Source organism: Puma concolor, unplaced genomic scaffold (genome assembly GCF_028749965.1).
Source record: "Puma concolor isolate L17-30 unplaced genomic scaffold, mPumCon1.1.hap2 unalloc_scaffold_14, whole genome shotgun sequence".
NCBI classification, from domain to species: Eukaryota; Metazoa; Chordata; class Mammalia; order Carnivora; family Felidae; genus Puma; species Puma concolor.
Window position 1 is genome coordinate 378,188 of NW_028240169.1, and position 22,657 is coordinate 400,844.

The window sequence follows — 22,657 nt, forward strand, 5'->3', positions numbered from 1 at the left end:
GGAAGAGAATCAGGCGTTTGACTTGGATCACCTGGCAAAAGCGTGCAGCAGCACAACATTGATTCAGCCCTTCCCTTCAACCACGTGTTTAGTGAGTTCCTCTGCGGTGTCAGACCTGGTGCTAGCCTCTGGGGGTTCAATAGTGAGCAAAACACATACATGGTTCCCGCTCACTTGGATTTGTAACGTAGTGGAGAAGAGAGACGTGAATCAAACATTCACTAAAATAAAAGTCACACTAAAGCAGGTACTAAGAGGTTGTTACCTTGTCTGGGATCAGAGAAGACTCCCCTGACTGTTATTTGTCTGCATGCCAGGGTAGGATACTGGTTTCAAGCCAGAGGGAAAAGCCGCTTCCAATATCTGGGCGTCACCCCTCTTCTCTTGATAACCAGATCCTTGTATTAAATCCCCATATCTGAAATATCTAGGGTGGATTCTCTTTTCCTGACTAGACTCTAGATGATGTACTGAGGAAGTACATTTGAATTGAAATCTGTGAATATCTTACATTGGCTTTCTCCCCAAGCATCGAAACCTTGAGACAAGGATTTGAAGAAAAAGTCGGGGAGTGGAGAAGTAAGACAAGGGACAGAAGGAAGTAATTAAAGCATGCGTTATCAAGCAAACTAGCACCGTGAGCATCTTGAGCTGAATTCTACCTGGGACTCTCAAAGAGTGTGTTGAAAATGCCCCTCAGACTTATTTAAGGAGAGAGACAACTCCCAACAGCCATCTGTTGAGGGCTGCTTCTGAGGGGTGTAATTCCCCAGCATTTTTGGCATGCAGTAAAAATGGAAAGTGTGCACACTTGTGGCCAAGGAAGACCACAGGCAAGGAGACTCAGGGATGGCATTTGGAAGTCGGGTCAACTGGATTAGAAATGGTCAGTGCCAAAGGGATTTGTGCAGGGCACTGATAATGTCTGCTACAAATAAGTAAAAATAAATTGGTGTGTGTGTAGAACCATGTGAACACCTTTGTAGAAAATGTATTCAAAGCTGTTGAGAGTTGGCTCAAATACTACAAGTATGCATAAGTAGTTCATCATTCTATACCGGGCTTCAGCTAAATATGTTTGGACACCACTGTAATAATAGCAGCCCTAAACCAACCTGAGTTATATTGCTACCCACAGATAGCTCTTGAAATTTCCAACCTTTGACCTTTGAAAATGTGCAGTTGGTAAGGATGTGTTGTATTAATAGCATGTGTCAACCTTCTTTCTGACATTTCCCTCTTTCACTAAAGCCTTTTATTTTGTCTCCAAACTACCTTCACTTCCTCTGCCTATACGTTTTCACAAACTCTTCTACCTTTCTAGGATGCTTCTGCCTTCCTCCTCCACCCTCCCCCACACGCAAAATCACACAATCTGTCCGGTGAACCCCCATTCATTTTTCCATACCCAGGTCCAGCATCAGCCCCTCTGTAAAGCTTGCTCTGAGCCTCAGGATCAGATAAGCTTAGCTTTCCTACACTCCATTTTACATAGCAGCATGTGGTCAAGAACAAGAACTTGAGAAACAAACTACCCTCCCTTTTTATTCAGGTAAAGTTGATGGGACACAAAATTAACCATCTTAAAATGTGCAATTCAGTAGAATTAGTACATTCACAATGTTTTGCAACCATCATCTCTAACCAGTTCCAAAACATTTTCAACACCCTGAAAGGAAACCCTGTACCCATGAAACCAGTAACTGCTAAGAGTTCATTTATCCTGGATATTTCTTAAAAGTGGAATTATACCAATATGCAACTGGTGTTTGTGTCTCACTTCTTTCACTTGGCATGTTTTCCAGGTTCCCCCATGTTGTAGCCTATGTTAGTACTTCATTTTTATGACTGAAGAATATTCCCTTGTATGGATATGCATACCCTTGTATGGATTCCCTTGTATGTATGTACAAATAGGTTTGACAACCTATTTCCAATACTTCTGGGTATCCACTTAGGAGTGGGATTTCTGACTCACATGGAAATTCTATGTTTAACTTCTTGAAGAACCATTGAACTCTTTTTCACAGTAGTTACACCATTTTACATTCCCAACTTCGAGGTGAGAGGGTTTAATTTCTAGAACTGCCCAGTCTTGAATATCGGTCCAGCTGCGTACTAGCTGTGTAGTCTTGGGCAAGTTACTTTCTGTGCCCAATTTCTATCATAAATAAAGAAGAGTAGAATTGTACCTACCTTATATGATTGTTTGAAGGGTTGATTAAGTGTATAAGTGTATGTAAAACACCTAAATACTGCCTGGTCCATAGGAAGCACCAAGTGTTAGCTATTTTAGTTATTTACTGCTGTTAGAGCACTCATTGTTCTCCATGAAAACTCAAAACATATCTCCACTTTTTAGCAGCATACCTAGCAAACAGAATATAGTCAACAAGTGTTTGGAGATTGAAATGGATGGTAAAAGCTAAGGAACTTTTCAAAAATAAGTAGGTAGAAATTTAAGCCATATTAAATATTGAAATATATAGCAACAAGTATTTAAACTGTGTGATACTCACATAATAATAGATACATAGATACGTATTTTGTAGGTAACAATCAAGTGGTCCATGATAGACCCTACTATATAAGTTCTTTTCTTCAAAAAAAATGTTAATGTTTCTTTATTTTTGAGAGAGAGAGAGAAAGAGAGCAGGGGCAAGAGAGGTGCAGAGAGAGAGGAAGACACAGAACTCAAAGCAGGCTCCAGGCTCCACACTGTCAGCACAGAGCCTGATGCAAGGCTGAAACTCATGAACTGTGAGATCATGACCTGAGTCAAAGCTGGATGCTTAACTGACTGAGCCACCCAGGCACCCCTATAAGTTCTTAATATATGGCAGGCGTATGATAAATTATAAAGAAGTATGAATTATAAAAAGTTCTGTATCTAACACCATATACCAGGGTCAATCCAGATGAATGTGAATTTTTATTTAAAATTAAATTACACAAAATTACAAGAAAATTTAGGCAGGGGCACCTGGGTGGCTCAGTTGGTTGAGCATCCCACTTTGGCTCAGGTCCTGATCTCATGGTCTGTGAGTTTGAGTCCCAGGTCAGGCTCTGTGCTGACAGCTCAGAGCCTGGAGCCTGCTTCAGATTCTGTGTCTCCCCCTCTCTGCCCCTCCCCCCTCATGTTCTGTCTCTTTATCTCTCTCTGTCAAAAATAAATAAACATTAAAAAAATTTTTTTTAAAGAAAATTTAGGCAAATATATTTGTCTCTCTACCTGGGAGATAAAAGTATGGAACAAATCTCAAAGGAAGAGAGCAATGAATCTGGTTATTATAACAGAAAAAGGCTCTGCTCTTCAAAAAATAAATGAAATAAAAAGGCAAGCAAACAGAAAAAATAACATAAATATTACAAAGTGTTTATATCCTTAACATAGAAAGAACTGTTATAAGTCATTAAGGAAAACAGCACGGCAGTAATAGAAAAAATAGGGGGAAAAGTAGTGTTTTAAAATAATTTCCAGGGGCGCCTGGGTGGCGCAGTCGGTTAAGCGTCCGACTTCAGCCAGGTCACGATCTCGCGGTCCGTGAGTTCGAGCCCCGCGTCAGGCTCTGGGCTGATGGCTCAGAGCCTGGAGCCTGTTTCCGATTCTGTGTCTCCCTCTCTCTCTGCCCCTCCCCCGTTCATGCTCTGTCTCTCTCTGTCCCAAAAATAAATAAACGTTGAAAAAAAAATTAAAAAAAAAATAATTTCCAAAGGAAAAATAATAACCAAAAAACAAATTTAAAAAAAATCATGAAAATGAAAATATCTTATTTTATTAAGAAACAAAGAAATGTGAATTAAAGGAGAAGCCATTTTTACCCAATAAATTAACTGGACTTTAGACACTGATAAGCCTCAGTGACAGTGTGGGTACACTGAGATGGGGCTGTCACATATTGCTGATCGCTGTGCAAATTGTTGCAAATTTTCTGGAAATTCTAGAACTTCTTTTAATACAATCATATATTCTTGTTTATGCCTGGTTTCTTCTACAAGTTTAATGTTTTTGAGATTCATCCATGTTATTGTGTATATCAGAAGTCCTTTCTTTTAGTTGTGAAGCAATGTTCTGTAGTGTGAATACACAACAAATTGTTTATCCATTAGTATTGGTGAACATTTGGGTGGCTTCTAATTTGGGGCTCTTACAGATAAAGCCCGTTATGAACATTCTTGAACAACTCCTTATTTGGACACATGTTTCATTGGGGGGGGGCGGTAAATACCTAAGAATGAAATTGCTATATTGTATGGTAAATATACATTGCAGTTTATAAGAAACTGTCAAACTATTTTCCATTTTTTGAAATATTCGACTAATTTATATTTCTACCAATAAGGTATGAGAGTTGAAGGAGTTCCATTTCTTCACCAACACTTAGTATTGTCAGTCTCTTAATTTAGGCAATCTATTCATTGTGGGTTTTTTAAAATGTTTATTTAGGGGCGCCTGGGTGGCACAGTCGGTTAAGCGTCCGACTTCAGCCAGGTCACGATCTCGCGGTCCGTAAGTTCGAGCCCCGCGTCGGGCTCTGGGCTGATAGCTCAGAGCCTGGAGCCTGTTTCCGATTCTGTGTCTCCCTCTCTCTCTGCCCCTCCCCCGTTCATGCTCTGTTTCTCTCTGTCCCAAAAATAAATAAACGTTGAAAAAAAAATTAAAAAAAAAATTAAAAAATAAAATGTTTATTTAGTTTTGAGGGGGGGGAGAATGCGAGTGGGGGAGGGACAGAGAAGGGGAGACAGAGGATCCCAAGTGGGCTCCACGCTTACAGCACAGAGCCCAGTGCAGGGCTCAAACTCTTGAACCATGAGATCATGACCTGAGCTGAAGTCAGGGGCTTAATCGACTGAGCCACCCAGCTGCCCCAGGATTTTTTTGTTTTAAAGTAAGAATATTTTTTGGGTGGTGTTGTGTTTGTCATATTGCCTCCCATCTTGGCCATGATGTCTGGTTGTTTCATTCTTAACAGACTAAAGGCAGAGCAAGTTCAGGTGGCCAAAACCTGATCTTTCCAACCTTTCATCAATTGGTTCATCTACTGAAGGCCTTTGACTGAATCAATTATTTTATTAGGGAGTACAAAATGATAATTTAAAAAATTCTCTCATTCTTTCCATATTTTTACCTAGAAGGTTCCCATAAACCACAACTTTCACATACTGACCATAGCTATTTTGTTGCCCTGAAAGAGCATCTACACAGGAAACAGGAAAAATCCTTATTCTTTCTCTTAAGTTGCCAATAAATGGAATTGTCAATAATTTTTTCGAAGAGTTTTCTCTTGACTTGGGAAAATGTTCACAATATAATGTTGAGTAAGCAAAGCAGGATAAAGCTATATTTAGTAAGAGCATTCGTTTTCTCTGCTTTATGGGATTGTAGGTAGTTCTTATTTAAGCTACACTTAGTATATTTTCCTAGTTTCAATAACGAGCAATACTTACAAAATCTGTCCAAAAAAGTTATTATAAGTTTGCTGACTTATTCGATGGATGGCTGGATCAAGTTTTTTCAACATTTCCCATTTTCACAGCTGTTTGAGGCTGTGTAGTGCACATATTATAAAGGGGGTGAAGAGCATTAGACAGGGAAAAGGCAGAGGTTCCATTAAGCCAGCTCTTGAGTTTCTCCGATCTAATCCATTTTCTTCCTTTAGGTCCTGACATCTTTTAAGAAGAAGTGAGATAGAATGGGCTGGACTATAAATAAAACTGCTGCTGGCAAGAAGAAAACATGAGGGGTTGCTACCATAAAATCCCACCATGAAAACTTGAAAAGAAAAATGCCTCAGGTAAAAGGCCTATGTTCCTGCTTGTTGATAAGTAAAGATATTTAGAGACATAACATCACCTCTGATCTCTCTAATGTTTTTATAGCTCATGCTGATATTTAGGTATTTGGGATATGTCAAAATCCTATTCTGTTACACACTGAATCGGTCAACGTCTCCAAAGAGTGCCATTTACTGTTGTATGTGTGCCTTTTAAGTGTTCAAATCTTTGCACCAAAATGAATTCCACTTTATAAGAAAACAACTCAGTGAGGGATCTTTATGCGAGACAAATACTGATTGGAAAATATGGCTTCCTTGGATCCAGGCACCCAGGTCTTCCCTGGAGCCATGGCTTATTTATGGAAGTTGAAGGCTAGCATTTTCACCTTTAGCATTTGATTGTCAGAATCTCAGCCTGGCATACAAAAATCTGAACTCACATTTTTTCCCCCTCTACAGGCTATTTGTTCTTTAGTGCAGCTTTCATTCCTCTTTGGATACATTCTCTTTGGCCGATTCAGCACCATTAGACTACAAAATGCCTCAAAGCATCAAATGATGTTTATTGAGATTGACAATCTCTGGGAAGCAGGCTTTCATTGTGGTTTGACTGAATTGAGTATTTCCCCCATGACAGTCACCCATGCAATTATTTGATCAGAGAGAGGCTTCATGCTGTTTACCAGCGTGGTGATCCCAGAAGTGAACATCATGAGAGGATTTCTCATTTTAGAGAAAGATACTGATATTTCAAGTGGCTACTATAAGCTAGACTTTTTTGTTGTGGCTATTTGTTTGTTTTCCTCCAGCAACCATATCCAGTTTTCCTCTAAAGAATGAGCACTCCACATTTGTAGTCATGAGGTTTAGGTACGACTGACTTCATCTTTCTGGGGATGGGCTTCCATAGCTTTCAAATAAATGTACTTCTTTTCTCTTACTATAGTGATTGATTTGAGAAGAGGCAGGTAAATAAAGCACACTGATTCCAGGTACTGAGAGAAGTTATCTCCTTCTTCCATGGAAACCACCAGAGGACAGAACTTTCTTTTGGCTAGACAGTAAAGCATGAGGATGTATGGCCTAGAACTTCCTCAGCAATTGTTGAAAGATGAGGTGAGCCATTCTGGGAACACGGTCAATGCCCAGAGGAGGCACACGACACAGAGGTAGATTACTCGTGACTCCATAAACTCTGGACCAAAGCTCCTCCGGATGTTTTACAGTGAGTGAGCCATTAAATGTGTCTATATTTCTTAAGCTAAGTTGGATTGAGTTTCCTGTTGTTTGCAATCCAAGATTCTTAGCTAATGAGGAGAAGTCAGTCTAATGTTGGCTCCTTTGGCAAGGCCAACACAGGAGTTCAGGCTATTGATTCTGTTTATAAGGAGTTCAGAATCAGGAAAGACGAATACTTGGTGAAAGAGGTAAAAATATTAGTTATATCTTGGGGAAAGGCACAAGGGAGCTTTCCGGGTGGCTGGAAATGCTCTGCATCTTGACCTGGAGAGTGGTTACACAGGTGTAGACATATATAAGTATTCATTAATCTGTACACTTAGCATTTGCACATAATATCACTGCATATCACTGCACATGTATTATACCTCAACTTAAAAAAATCTTTAGCTAATTGAGAAAGAATATTTGACCAAAAATGGCAGCCAGACTGAATTGTTGCTGTAGCTTCCAATAGTACCAAGAAGCAAATTGCTTTATCAAACTTCAACAAAAAACCATGTCATCAGATGCATCTCTGGCAGGAGGGTATCTGTAGATGCATGACATAATTTAGATGCACACACTTTGGGAAAAATCTCTGTATACACATCCATACATACATCCATATACAATACACATCTTAGGTGCATATGTAGCCTGTATTATATATGTGCATGTATATGTATAAATGTACATTTTTGAATCTATATGCTCCTAGTATGTGTGTATGTGTGTACATATATATATATACACATATGTATATACACACATACACATACATTTTGAGGAATACACACACAAACACACATGTATACACACACATACATAATACATTTGAGGAACATACAGAGTCAAACCAAGATGTAGTGACCAAAAAGAACTGTGCTATGAAATAATTTAGTGTTCACTCTTGAAATCATTTTTTTTTTTTTTTTGGTCAAAGGGCAGGAGTAGATGTCATAACTTTGAGCTTGTATTGTTTCCAAAAGAAAGAAACAATACAATTCACTGGCATACTCAGTTGCTTCCAAACAAGGCTCGCCTCTGACAGACAAGTGACTCACAAATTCATCTTTTTACATGAAATTTATGTTGCACTTAATTTTTCTCAGGGCCAAAGCTATAAATAGAAATCAGGTCATTGTATCATGACAATAAAATTATGATTATTTATGCACATTGGAGATGAGAAAGCGACTTGCCTTCATAAATTACCTTTTTTCCATGATTCATTGAATTCTTCCCGACCCATGAATAATGAGGTCCCTAATTTCCTACAAAGAATTGGAGAAATGAAGACAAATTGAGGGTGGGAGGAGCCTGGAGGAAAATTATTAAATTAGGGATTTACATTTTTACATAGTAAGTGTATGGAGAATGTTCCATGGCAGTCTGTACTAAATCGATGCTGCATAATGTGGAAAATAGCAGCCTGATGATTCTTTATTTCCCTTGACAAGTGTAAATGCTGTTATTCTAACCATGGCACTGAATACTTTTTTGGAGACTGCTTGTTATATTAAAAAAAAAAGCCTCCTTTAAGAAGCTCTTATGTTAGTAGCATGTGCAATCCTACCAGCTTTCATACACCCTCAGCAAAAGTCTGTTTTGCCTGTCACAGGCTCTCTTTGTTCCTGACTGCAAAATAAGCATTTAAAAATGGGGTTTTTATTAAAATCATGAAATTTTCAAATAAAATTGGACTCTACTCTGTGAAATGCAACATTCACCACTGGAAAAAGTCCATGAACAAGAATAGTCCAATGTGATTATATAACATCATGGAAAGAAGAAAGAAATGTTGACCATTTTTCTTAAACTATGTACCAATAAATTCCTTAAAATGTAAGTTGCCGGAGTCATCCTCTGTCTCCTCTAGAGAATGAGAAATAAGGATGAAAAGCATTAATAGAAGAGAAATGAGTAACACTGTTATAAAATAATATCACCATTTTATTATCCCAATAAATTCTAAAAGTGTCATCATCATTTCCAATTTTATAGAAGGGCTGCAGTGTGATAAAATACAAAACAAATATGAGATTTCTTTCATTTTAAAAGTACTATTGGATCCACTATAGATAGAATTTTATTTTTTTTTCTCCAACAAAAGGAAAACAGTAAGTGCAGTGAAATGGAGATCCTTGTTTAATTAAAAAAAAAAAAAAAAAAAAGAGGATTTTCTGCTCTCACACTGTAAGATCTTTGCATTTCAGACTCTACTAACATAACATTCATCATCATTTGGGTAAGTACTTAGTTAAAGTCTTCCCTTGTGGCTTCAGACTGAGAACAGCATCTGATCAGCAGCCTTGGTTTCACACTGGCACAACTTCTCATTAAAATACATATGAAGACGTGGTGTGAGGTGAAAAATCAGGGCAATAACCCAAACTAGGACTGATGACCAACCTAAGCCAATATTTTATATAAATTCCCACTCACTTAGTAATGCCTTTTTAATAGGATGTGAATGACCTTTATCTGTCAGACCTCTCTGAAATACCAGATTAGACATTTTAGTAAACTAAGCTATGTCCCCTGCCTCCACCCTACAGGTGTTCTTTTGGAAGCAGACATTGGTGGCATTCTCCTTCCGTTCTTTCTAGCTCCGTCTCTACCCCAGTAAGGTCTCTCTCTTTGACATCGGATAAGAGACGAAAGCTCCCAGCAATCAAATGGGAGAAGACAAAGGAAGTGCCCCCCTGGTACTAGCTGAAAATTGTACTTGTTCATTTATTTCATGAAACACTTGGCAGTGGTAATAGGCTAAGATCACATCGTGCTGCCAGAGATGCACTTGATGCAGGCATCGATAATGGAGCTGGAAGCTGTACGTGTGAATTTATTTTCCCAGGTTATATCTTAGTCCTTCATCAAGGCTATTCGCACAAAATAAGAGCCTCTAGTAAGACACTCATATGTTGAGGCACCTGGCTGGCTCAGTTGGTAGAGCATGTGACTCTTGATCTCAGGGTTCTTGATCTCAGGTGAGTTCGAGGCCCATGTTGGGTGAAGAGATTACTTAAAAATACAATATTAAAAAAAGACCCTTGTATGTTTATAGCATACAACCAGGAGTATGGATTGAGTGGCAATCCCTACACCCTGGTGAATAGCAAACAAAAGATCAGATGGACTCTGTCATTCCTATAGGCAAAAAACAGACAACCTCAAAACCCCCCAGGAATTTATGAAAAATATGGCAGGAAAGGAAAAGAAACCATTACCCTGGAAACTCAGAACTAGCCTCTGAAAATGATTCACCACAAAAACAGGGTGAAAAATTTAGAAAATCGGCGTCCTTACTTGAACCACAAGAAGTTTGCCATGAGGAAATCATACTGAAATGAAAATAAGATGGAACACAATGAAACATGAGATTAATGGGCTAAAGAGGGACAAGGAGAAAATTAAAATTGCAATGGCAGAATGAAAAACTTGTGAGAGGATCAAAATGAAGATAGTCACTGTTGAAAATTAAATCATTGTGGGGGGAGATGAGGTTAAGACACTCTTCCATTCTCAGAAGCAAAGGACAAAGACATTAAGACAATTCAGTGAATTTGGAATGGAGATTATACTTAATCATTTACAGGTACTTCTGAGGAAAGAGCCAGACTATTTTGAATAGATGAAATCCTGCATAAGTTTAAGGAAGTAAACCTTCTATGACTGAAAGAAAACAACCAATAGCGAACCCTGTGTATAAAGCTGTGAAAGAGGTTGCCATTGTTTAAGTCAACCAGCATATGCCTGGAGACTTTTTGAGTTGCAAGAATAAATATATACATCCTAAGAGAGCCTAGCAAGGTAGTGGGATGAGGTGGGGTTGTGGTGGGGAGATGCCAAGTACAGGTAACACAAAAATTGAATTTAACACCAGATGTCTCCTTAGCAGGAAATATGAATGTAGTATTCTATGGAGAAAATATTTTAATACAAAATTGGCCCTAAAAGGGTAACATATATCTTTATTAATCATTTCTTCAAATTGTCTTTGTGACCCGAGAAATATCTAGGGAAAAGGCTATTTTATAGAACTGCTCAACCTTCCCCTGAAGGCCAGAGGTGAGGAAAAGGGCGAAGAAGAGAAGGCCTTTGACTTTTTGGAGATGTCAACCAATGAAAGACAAAACTGCAAGCTGCAAAATAAAATATGTGCCTTGGGACACCTGGGTGGCTCAGTTGGTTGAGGGGCCAAATCTCGGTTTCAGCTCAGCTCATGATTTCATGATCTGTGGGATCAAGCCCCGCGTCAGGCTTCAGGCTTTGCACTGACAATGTGGAGCCTGCTTGGGATTCTCTTTCTCTTCCTCTCTCTCTCTCTGCCCCTCTCCAGCTCATGCGTGTGTGTGCACTCTCTCTCTATCTCCAACTAAATAAACATTTTTTTATAGTGCATTTATTTGGGGTCTTAAAGATTGCAATCCAAGAGGGGCGCCTGGGTGGCTCAGTCGGTTAAGTGTCCAACTTCGGCTCAGGTCATGATCTCGCGGTCCGTGAGTTTGAGCCCCGCGTCAGGATCCGTGCTGACAGCTCAGAGCCTGGAGCCTGTTTCTGATTCTGTGTCTCCCTCTCTCTCTGACCCTCCCCCATTCATGCTCTGTCTCTCTCTGTCTCAAAAATAAATAAACATAAAAAAAAAAAAGATTGCAATCCAAGAGACACAGATTCCACTGAAATCAAAAGCATGTTCTGGGGTGACAAAGAGGTTAGAGCTTTTGAAGAGCAAAGAGGAAATTTATATAAGTTGTTTTGAATGAAATGAAACAGGTGCTGGTATAGCTACAGTTACACTAATCTATAGGTGGCTGGTTGCTAGGGCTAGTGTTAGGTGGAAAGTTCATTTGTGTCCATTCTTACCTATAGCAGATATCTTGGCTTTGGGCTGAGTTCAGAAAAATTTCTGAGAATTTGAGATGGAAGACATGTATAAGTCCCACCTCCTCAATGTCCTCCCGGCTCCATTTTAAATAACCCTCTTAGCATTGCTTACTCCATTTTTTTCTGGGTTGTCAAAGAGGACAACTGATATTTTCCTAACAGTTCCGTGATGATTAATTTTACGTGTTAACTTGAATGGGCTAAGGAAGCCCAGACAGCTGATAAAATATTATTTCTGGGTGTATGTGTGAGGGTATTTTAGAAGAAATTAACATTTGAATAGCTGAACCAAGTACAGATGGCTCTCCTAAAAATGAGTGGGTGTCATCCAACTTGTTGAGGGCTTAAAGAGAACAAAAAAGTGGAAGGATGGTGAATTCTTTCTGCCAGAACTAATACATCCATCTTCTCCTGGACTGGGACATTGGCAGTCCTGGATCCCACCCGTTGAGACCTGAATTCTTAATCATTCACAGGTCCTTCTGAGGACTGAATTCTACCACTGGCTTTCCTGGTTCTTCAGCTTCCACGTGGATTTCTCAGCCTCCTTGATTGCATGAGGTTATTCCTATAATACATCTCGTCTTGTATGTATGTATGTATCCCATTTGCTCTTTGTCTCTAAAGAACTCTGAAAAGAACTCTGAATTGAACAAGTTCAATAACGTGTTTGGTATGGAAGTTGCAGGGGGGTGGGTGGGGAAGAGAATTCTTTCTTTTGCATTATACAAATGCCAACACGTGGTTTCTGCTGTCTCAATGTTTTCAGCACAAAGACCTGACACTCTCTATTTTCACACTCTTTAATTTTTGAAAAAAGGGTTTGGATAATTGGTAGTTTTTTCCTTAACTGTTTCACAGAAGGTAACAGTGAAGCCTTCTGACCTTAGGCTTTTCTTTTTTTTTTTTTTTTTTTTAATTTTTTTTTTTTTCAACGTTTATTTTTGGGACAGAGAGAGACAGAGCATGAACGGGCGAGGGGCAGAGGGAGAGGGAGACACAGAATCAGAAACAGGCTCCAGGCTCTGAGCCATCCGCCCAGAGCCCGACGCGGGGCTCGAACTCACGGACCGCGAGATCGTGACCTGGCTGAAGTCGGACGCTTAACCGACTGCGCCACCCAGGCGCCCCTGACCTTAGGCTTTTCAACATAAGGTTTTTATTTATTAATTTGATTTCGTTATGTAGGTCCATTAAGATTTTCTTTTTTTCATATTTTTTTAATGTTTGTTTATTTTTGGGGAGAGAGACAGAGTGCAAGCGGGGGAGGGGCAGAGAAAGAGGGAGACAAAGAATCTGAAGCAGGATCCAGGCTCCTAGCTGTCAGCACAGAGCCCAACACAGGACTCGAACCCAAGAACCACGAGGTTGTGATGTGAGCTGAAGTTAGACACTTAAGAGACTGAGCCCAGATTTTCTATTTATTTTCAAGTCAGTTATGATCACTTGTATCTTTCTCAGAATTCACCAATTTGTATACAGGAATACTGATGCATAGGGGCACTTGTGCCCCAATGTTTATAGCAGTACTCTCAACAATAGCCAAACTGTGGAAAGAGCCTAAATGTCCATCAACTGATGAATGGATAAAGAAATTGTGGTTTTATACACAATGGAATACTACATGGCAATGAGAAAGAATGAAATATGGCCCTTTGTAGCAATGTGGATGGAACTGGAGAGTGTGATGCTAAGTGAAATAAGCCATACAGAGAAAGACAGATACCATATGTGTTGACTCTTAGGTGGATCCTGAGAAACTTAACAGAAACCCATGGGGGAGGGGAAGGGAAAAAAAAAGAGGTTAGAGTGGGAGACAGCCACAGCATAAGAGACTCTTAAAAACTGAGAACAAACTGAGGGTTGATGGGGGGTGGGAGGGAGGGGAGGGTAAGTGATGAGTATTGAAGAGGGCATCTTTTGGGATGAGCACTGGGTGTTGTATGGAAACCAATTTGACAATAAATTTCATATATTAAAAAAAATAAAAAAATAAAAAATAAAAAAAGAATACACCAATTTCTACAAAGACAGAGTTGTATTTAACAGACTTATACATGGAATTGTACATAATATTCTCATATAGTCTTTTAGTCTTTGTAGAGTAGATAGCATGACACTTCTTTCCTTATTTCAATCATTTTTGTCTCCTCTCTTCATCTCTTCATTAGTAACTAAAGGCTTATCAATTTTGTTAATCTTTCTAAAATGCACACTTTCAGTTTCCTTGAATTTCTTCATTGTTTTTCCATTTTCTATTGCATTGACTGCTGCTCACTTTTTCTTTTTGTTCTTCTTTTTTAAATTTCTTAAGATGGAAGCTTCTATTATTGATTTGACACCTTTTTTATCTGTTCTGTTGTATTTTTTTTGAGAGAAAGTGCGCGTGCGTACGCATGATGGGGAAAGAAGCAGAGGGAGAGGGAGAGAAAGGGCCCCAAGCAGGCTCCATGCCTAGTGCAGAGCCAGGTGCAGGGCTCCATCAGACCACCATGAGATCACAACCCGAGCTGAAATCAACTGACTGGGCCACGCAGGTGCCCCCTTTTATAAGCATTTGATGCTATAAATTTCTAAGTTCTCCTTTCTCTGCACCCACAGGTTTTTGATATTTTATACCTTTACTTCCATTCAGTAAAAAGATTTTCTAATTTCTTATGAGTTTTTTATAAGTATATTATTTAATTTCTAAATATTTGGAGATTACTCAAATTTCTTTCTGTTGAGTTCTTAAGTGTAATTATTTTGTAGTCAGAGAATGTACTTCGAATGATTCCTAACATTTAAAATTGATTGAAACTGTTTTAGTCCTTAGCATATGGTCTATACTAGAAAAGGTTCCATGTGCACTTGAAAGGAATGTGTATTCTTTTGTCGTTGGGTAGCATATTCTATAAATGTCAGTGAGGTCAAGTGCTTGAAAGTGTTCAGATTTTCATTATTCTTGCTAACAAGATTTTCTGTCTTATTCTATTAGTTATTTACAATGGGATATTGAAATCTCCAACTATAACTTTCAAATTTTTGGTTCCTCCTTTCACTTCTGTCAGTTTTTGCTTCGTGTATTCTGGGCATCCTTTGTCAGGTACATATACATTTATAATTGTAATACTGTCATGATATATTGACCATTTTACCACTATTAAACCTTTCTTTTTATCTCTAGCAATATTTCTTGTCTTAAAGTCTATTTTGTCTGATATTAATATTACCACTCCAGGTCTCTGATGGTTACTACTTGCATTCAGTGGTACAGTGACTGCTTTATTCAATCTTAAATTATTTAAGAAGTTAAGAGAAAAATCTACCCACATCATCTTTTATATTTACCATTTCTTGTGCTTTTTTTTTTTTTTACCTTCTCAAGGATTTGAATTACTGCCTGAAGGTATTTGCTCTCAGCCTAAAGCACTTCCTCTAGCATATCTTGTAGAGCAGGCCTTTCTCAATGGATGCTCTCTGCCTTTGTTTACCTGAATTTGTTTCTGTTTGGCCTTCATTGTTCAAAAACAATTTTAGTGGATGTAAACTTCTTAGTTGATAAGCATTTCCTCTGAGCAGTTTGAGGCCTTCTGGCCTCCATTTTTCCTGATAAGTAGTCAACAGTTAGTTGGATTGTTTGACTCTATGTAATGAGTCCTTTTATTCTTGATGCTTTTGAGAACTTTTCTTTGTCTTTCTAGACGAGAATTTCCCTGCTGATCTACTCAGAGCTCCTGGCAAGTCTTGGATCTATAGATAAATACTTTTCATGAAATCTGGAAAGTGTTAGGCCATTATTTCTTCAAATTTTTTTTCTGCCCTGTTTTACTTCTCCTCTCTCTCTGGGGTACCCATTTTTCACTTGTTAATGCACTTGATGTTGTCCCATAGATCTCCAAGGCTTTCATTTTTCTTCAATCTTTTTTCTCTCTGTCTTCTAGACTGAATCAGTTCTACTGATTTTTATGCAAGTTCACTTTTTCTTCTGCCTTCTCAATTTTGCTATTGTGTCAATTTGGTGAGTTTTTCATTATGATTATTGTATTTTTCAACTTTAACATTCCTACGTTTTTCTTTTCTTTTTCTTTTTCTTTTTCTTTTTCAAGTAGGCTCTAAGCCCAACATGGGGCTCAAACTCACGTGACCCAGAGATCAAGAGTCACATGCAGTCACATGTTCAGAGCACCCGGGTGGCTCAGTCAGTTAAGTGTCAGACTCTGGGTCTCTGCTTACATGGTTTGTGAGATTGAACCTATGTCAGGCTCTGTGCTATTAGTGCAGAATTCTCTCTCCTCCTCTCTCTGCCCCTCCCCTGCTCTCTCTGTCTCAAAATAAATAACCATTTAAAAAAATAGTCACAAGCTGGATTGACTGAGCCTGCTAGGTGTCCCTCCATTTGTTTCTTTTTAATAGATTCTGTTCCATTGTTGATATTCCCTATTGTTGAGTTATGGTCATCACATTTTCCTTTGTTCTTTAAACATGGCTTCTTTTAATTATTTGAACATACTTGTAATAGTTTCATTGAGTTAATCCAGCACCTAGACCCATGAAGAGACAGTTTCTACTAATTACTTTTTGTCTTGAATATGGGTCACCCTTCCTGGTTTCCTAGTTCTCACAATTTAAAAACTGGATATTTTAGATAATTTATTATAGCAACACTGGATTGCAATTTTCCTTTTTTCCTATGGTGAGTTTTATTTGCTAATGTTTGTTTCTTGCTGTTTAAAGCAACTTGTCTGTACTTAATCTATAGAATTAGATTATTACCTCACAATGTGCAGCCTCTGATGCCTCTGTTCAGTTTTTCTTTATTTTCTTTGTTTAGCTTATGTCTACATAACCTAGTGTTCAACCAGCGATCGGCCAGTGGTTGTGCAAAATATCTTAAGCTCAAAAGGCTTCCACCATCTGCTTGTGGATCTGTGTTTGGTTTGAGGCAAGCATTCAAAATTTAGGCAATATTCAAGTCTGCCCTAACATTTACTTTCCACCGACTCTCAGTTCTCCCATTGTGCATAAGAATAGGCTCCCAGACAGCCAGTGATCTGTAGAATGGTTATTAAACCTTTCAATGGCTAACTCATATCCCTATTAAAGTTTTTGATAGTCCTTCAGTCTATCATTCCCTTCCCCCCAGAGGGACTGAAATCCTGGGCTCAGAGAGAGGGCTCTAGCCCTTTCCCATTCACCCCAGTTGCCAATTTTCCACTCTCTGCTCGAAATCAAGTTAGCCTGCTCCTCTTGCAACAAGGCTGTCAGTTTTCATGGTCAGTCTCATCTGATAGAATTGGTGTGCGGGCCAATCTGGGGTGGGGTGTGGGAGTAGCCACAGGCAAGAAAGCCACAGACTTCTACTGTTCTTACTCGAAGGTCAGCAGTTTTTCATGAATATATGCTTTTCAAATTGTTGTTTCCTTTTGGTCCATTTCCAGAGCCCCAAAATGACTGTTTTTGACAATTTTGCCTCGTTTTGTAGGTTTCGTTGTTGCTGTTTTTGAAAGAGGATTTATCAAGCTACTCACTACTTCAAAACCAGAATCTACACAACCTCCACCTCCCTGTGTTTTTCAGTCTGCTTCCAGGCTACGCTTGACCATTGCATTGTCAGAGCAAATCCTAGGACACACACAACTCTTTCTAGGGCAGATTCTTAGTTGAAAGCCTTTTATTGTCACTTGTTGATTCCCAAGTAATTGTGTAACCCGTATGAGATCTGCATCTTCTCCAGCCCTCTTAGTTTGCCCTTCCCTGCTTCCCCTGCACAAGCAAATGTCCTACTATCCCCCAAACAGAGAAGAATGATGGAACATTGATGAGAACTTTCTTAGGAAAGATTGTATAGAAGATTTTTTTTTTTTTAATCACACACCACTCAGCAAAAAGCCATAGTAAATCCTCTTTCACTAGTCAGTTCTAATCTCATCAAAGTCCCACTTTGCAAGACTGCAGGGGGACATTCCACCCTCACCTTTTCTCTAAATAGTGTTGAGTCCTGTTACTACTCTTCTCAAGATTATCCATCTGCCAACACATACCAGATCTAACTTCTCCCTCCCCTTAATTGTGCAGACTAGCTTCCCTTTTCCTTGTGAAAACTGGACTCAAATTCTAAACCTAGATTTCAAAGGCTTGCAATTGGTTTCATCAAAAAATCTTCTAAAGACTGTTGGATCTCTCTCTACAGAGATTTTGTACCACAAGATCAGTACATAAAATGTTTTCAAGTGTTAAGTTATTTTAAATTTTTTTTAACGTTTATTCATCTTTGAGAGACAGAGACAGAGCATGAGCGGGGAAGGGGCAGAGAGAAGGAGACACAGAATCTGAAGCAGGTTCCAGGCTCTGAACTGTCAGCACAGAGCCCGACCTGGGGCTCAAACTCACAAACTGCGAGATCATGACCTGACCCAAAGTCGGACGCTCAACCGACTGAGCCACCCAGGTGCCCCTAGTGTTAAGTTATTTTAAAAATCACATTCTATCACCTCACACTTGGCAGACAGTCCAATCCTTAGTTTGTTAAGAAGTTTGAGGTCATTTGACCTGAACCCCTTCATCTACCTGTCAGCTTGTGATTAACACCTATCCCTTATGCTTTCCTTGGGTCCCAAAGAAAGGAAAATGGCTCTCTACATCAATGTTTAGAGTCCCTACCTACATACTGGTTAATGTTCTTTTAGTTTCATTTAACTTACTGTACCTCTGGATAGTATAAGCAAAGACTGATTTATACAAGAATGTTAGAAAAAAGAAAAGAAAGACCTACTAAGGACCTCGGCAGTAGAGCATGTGGTTCTTTCCTCAGGGATGGTGTCATAAAATGATGGAAGGAAGTATCTGCTTAAGTTTCAAATCTCAGAAGAAACAATCTGATTGGCTAGCTTGTTTCAGAAGCCCTTTCACTGACCAATCACAGTGGAGTGAGATGAGGTTGGGGTCTGTCACTGAAAGAAAGGGGAGCAAAGGTGCTGGATAGATAAGGGTAGTACTATAGTAGAAATAGACCTAGAGGGTGTTGAGCTAGGTGAAATAAGGCAGAGAAAGACAAATACCATATGATTTCACTTATATGTGGAATCTAAAAAACAAAACAAATGCACAAACAAAAACAGAAACAGACTCATAAATCCGGAGAACATACTGGTGGTTGCCAGAGGGGAGGAAGGGGGAGGAATAGGCAAGATAGAAGGGTTTAAGAGGTACAAACTTCCCATCATAAAATAAATAATTCATAATGATGAAAAGTATGGCATAGGCAATAGAGTCAATGATATAATAACATTGTGTGATGACATAAATACACAATAAATACACTTATTGTGGTGAATGTTGCATAATATATAGAATTATTAAATTTCTATGTTGACCACCTGAAACGAATATAACATCATATATCCATTATACTTCAATAATAAAAGTTTTAAAAAATATAGAAGTGCAGTGATACTGACAAACTCTTCCCTCCTGACTTTCCCTCGATCATCAGTGTCTCTCTTTCAATTGGTTATTTCTTCTTGTCTTCAAATAAGTGCAGATACCCCTTAGCTTGAAAGAGAATTTTTCTAACTTTGTAACCTTCACTTCTCATCTTATTTTTTTCCCCTTCTTTTCATCAGGTTCCCAGGCAGCTGATTTACTCTCTGAAGAAAGCTTGCTTATATTGTTCCTCTTTACCTTCTTTGCTATCTCAAACCCTCTCTTTTTTCCAGAAAGTCTTCAGAAAGCCTTTCCTCCATCCCTGTTGACCCCAATCAAAAAATTCTAAAACACCATTTGGTTTCAGCAACATTATTAACTATGTTAGATGCTGTTTATTTGAATTTTTATGGATTTTATAGCTTGTTTTTAATTTTACTTGTTTTCTTTTTTGTTACTGTTTTTTTTTTTAATTTTTTTTTTTTAACATTTATTTATTTTTGAGACAGAGAGAGACAGAGCATGAACGGGGGGAGGGCCAGAGAGAGAGGGAGACACAGAATCTGAAGCAGGCTCCAGGCTCTGAGCTGTCAGCACAGAGCCTGATGTGGGGCTCGAACTCACGGACCGTGAGATCGTGACCTGAGCGAAGTCGGACGCTCAACCGACTGAGCCACCCAGGAGCCCCTGTTACTGTTTTATAGTTAAGAATAATAGGGAGTTATAACATGCTTTTATGTTTGTACATATTTAAATAGTATTATAGTAAAAATAATTCAGGTAAACCCTGGGAGTCTGATAGAACACTTTTCTTTAAAAAAGGTCTTAAGTTTCAGGAAATGTAGGTCTATGGTGTCAATTTATTGCTTAATCACAGTATTTCCTGGTAGGTTATTGAACCTCACTTAGTGATAGTCCCCACAAAGGTACTGTGAATTCTTCAAAGGTAGTGAAAATGAGGTCTGTATTTCTTTGTGTATCTTCCTCGAAACATCTAGCAGCATCTCAAAACCAGGTTTTATTGAGTGAACTCATAGAAACTTTGATTCTTAAGAGTAGTTATGAAATTTTTTTAGTGATAAGAACTATCTTTTTTTTTTTTAACTTTTACTCATCTCTTTGAGACAGAGAGAGACAGAGCACAAGTGGGGGAGGGGCAAAGAGAGGGAGACACAGGATCCAAAGCAGGCCCCAGGCTCCGACCTGTCAGCACAGAACCCAACCCAGGACTTGAACCCACGAACCACGAGATCATGACCCGATCCGAAGTTGGGTGCTTAACTGACTGAGTCACCCAGACTCCTCAAGAGATAAGAACTATCTTTTACTGAGTCCTGCCTTTTATTCAGCACCAGGAATTGTACTAGTGCTTTAGACTATCTCCGTCTTCACAATGAACAAATAGAATAGATCTAATGAAGATAACCATTTTACAGATGAGAAAACCGAGGCTCAGAGAGATTAAATAAATTGCCTACGGCCATATACCTAGTAAATACTAGAGCTGCAATCGCATATGAAATGATTGTTAGAGAACTAAGTGCAAGACTCTTACAGCATAAGTCTCATGATAATTTAAAACTATATTTTGTAAGATTTATATTCAGTCCTTAGTCTGTAAGAATATCGCTAGGTTTCTTTTTCTCACTGAATACTTGACAAATGGTAAAAGCTTAGTCCGTGTTTATATAGTCACGGATGCATTTCCCCTCACTACATTTTGTACTCTTACTACCAGAAATTTATTTATACTCATTTAGTCAAACAACTTTGTTTAACTTTGCACTTGATAAGAGGATATTTTAATGTTTTGGGCTGTATTTTGTAATACAGGAAATGCCATGCCAACACATCATTAACGGCACATTTCTGCCCATTGACTTTCCATCTGGAGCAAGGAAATATGTGTTGTGGTAAGTACTGTACAGAGAATCAATGTTGCTAATATTTCAACCAGTGAGTAGCCATATAAAACACTGTAAACAGAACCTTAGTGTAAATGGGATAGGCATGTCTCAGCTCAATCTTTGCCTGATAATTGCTGCATGTATCAATTTTTAAGCAATTATACATTATAAAAAATCATTCCCAAGACTTTAACTCCAGGACTTTAAAATCTTGATGACTTTGTTTCACATTCTCAATGGCACAGATTAGCTAAACGGAGGAAGAGAGGGCTTTGTGGTTAGTGCACAGTAACGTATAGCTTGGCCGTGGTTGGGTTGTCCACTCCTTATGGCTGTATTCAAACATGTGTTCAAAACCACTGCGCCCCATCAATGATGCTACTCTTGCTCATTTTTGAAGAGCAAGCTTAAGAGTTAGAGTAACCCTTATTCTAAAGAATAAATATTTAAAGAGGAGGCATTGACCTTTCATGGTGTAAGAAAAAGTATCCAAAATTCTTATCATGGTCTAGAAGTTCCTGCTTACTCTAGACCAACCCGGGTAGCATTCTTGGCCTCTCCTTGACAACCTATGTAAAAACTGCTGTTTCCTCTGCCTGAAGCTCTCCACCATTCCTCTCCCTGTCCCCTGTTATCCCTACTCATTCCTCAGATCTCAGCTTAAGGGTTACTACCTCAGAGAAGCCCTCCCCAGCTAAGTCTAGACTCTCATCATAGACTTTCATTGCAAGCTGAACTCTTATTTGGTAGCACTTATGAGTAGAATTAGATACTTATTTTGACAGCAGGTGCTTTGTCTGACAAAAGATCAGATGTTCTCTAGGATCTACCTGGAGAGGGAGAGAAAGAAGGGGGGAGAGACACAGAGACAGAGACTTCTTGAGAAGGGGAAAGGAGAGGGAGAAAAGTATGGAATAGCTGTGCAGGGAGAAGAAAAGACAGATAGATGACGGGCCTCAGAGAGGAAAAGAAGCCTTAGCTGCTAGGGATCCAACCCATTAATTAATTTTGTGTGGTCCAACCTACATTTCTTGCTTATGACAGAGGCTGCTACTGTGTACCAGCACCTTCATTCTCCTCTTATTCTGGGGCACACAGTTAGCCTACCTTTCTCAGCCTCCCTTGCTCTTAAGTGATACCATGTAACTGAGTCCCAGCCAATGGAATATGGACAGAAGGGATGTGTATTTCCAGATGTGGCTCCCTAGTACTCCATTGGACCTTTCCAGGTCCTCTCTCTTTGCTCTTTGATGGGTAGTGAACAGAATTCATCAGAGGATGTGAGACCTAGAGCAACTCTTAGCTAGAATGAACCTACATCCCTGAATCAACTTGTGGAAGACCACCTAGTGAAGACCCAACTGGTCTATGAAATGAGTGAAAAACAAACTTTTACTTTGTTAGGCCACTGAAGATTTAGTGTTTGTGTTAGCAGCTAACTTTCACTTCCATAATACATCT

The 22,657-nt window shown here is 39.0% G+C and overlaps 2 protein-coding genes across 31 annotated transcripts in view; one reads left to right on the forward strand and one right to left on the reverse strand.

Moving 5' to 3' along the window:
- LOC147571616 (uncharacterized) overlaps nt 1-22,657 on the forward strand; it is a 624,145-nt gene that overhangs the window by 368,892 nt on the left and 232,596 nt on the right. The window contains exon 2 of one of the 29 annotated variants that reach the window (XR_015247236.1): nt 5,661-5,795. The exons of 27 other annotated variants lie outside the window; for them this stretch is intronic. The gene's annotated coding sequence lies outside the window, so the exon portion shown is untranslated. Of the gene's footprint in view, nt 1-5,287; nt 5,796-22,657 lie in introns of those variants that run through there. One more of the 29 variants, XR_015247235.1, reaches the window with a different exon arrangement.
- LOC147571620 (uncharacterized) overlaps nt 1-22,657 on the reverse strand; it is a 382,686-nt gene that overhangs the window by 89,591 nt on the left and 270,438 nt on the right. The gene's annotated exons all lie outside the window — the stretch shown is intronic.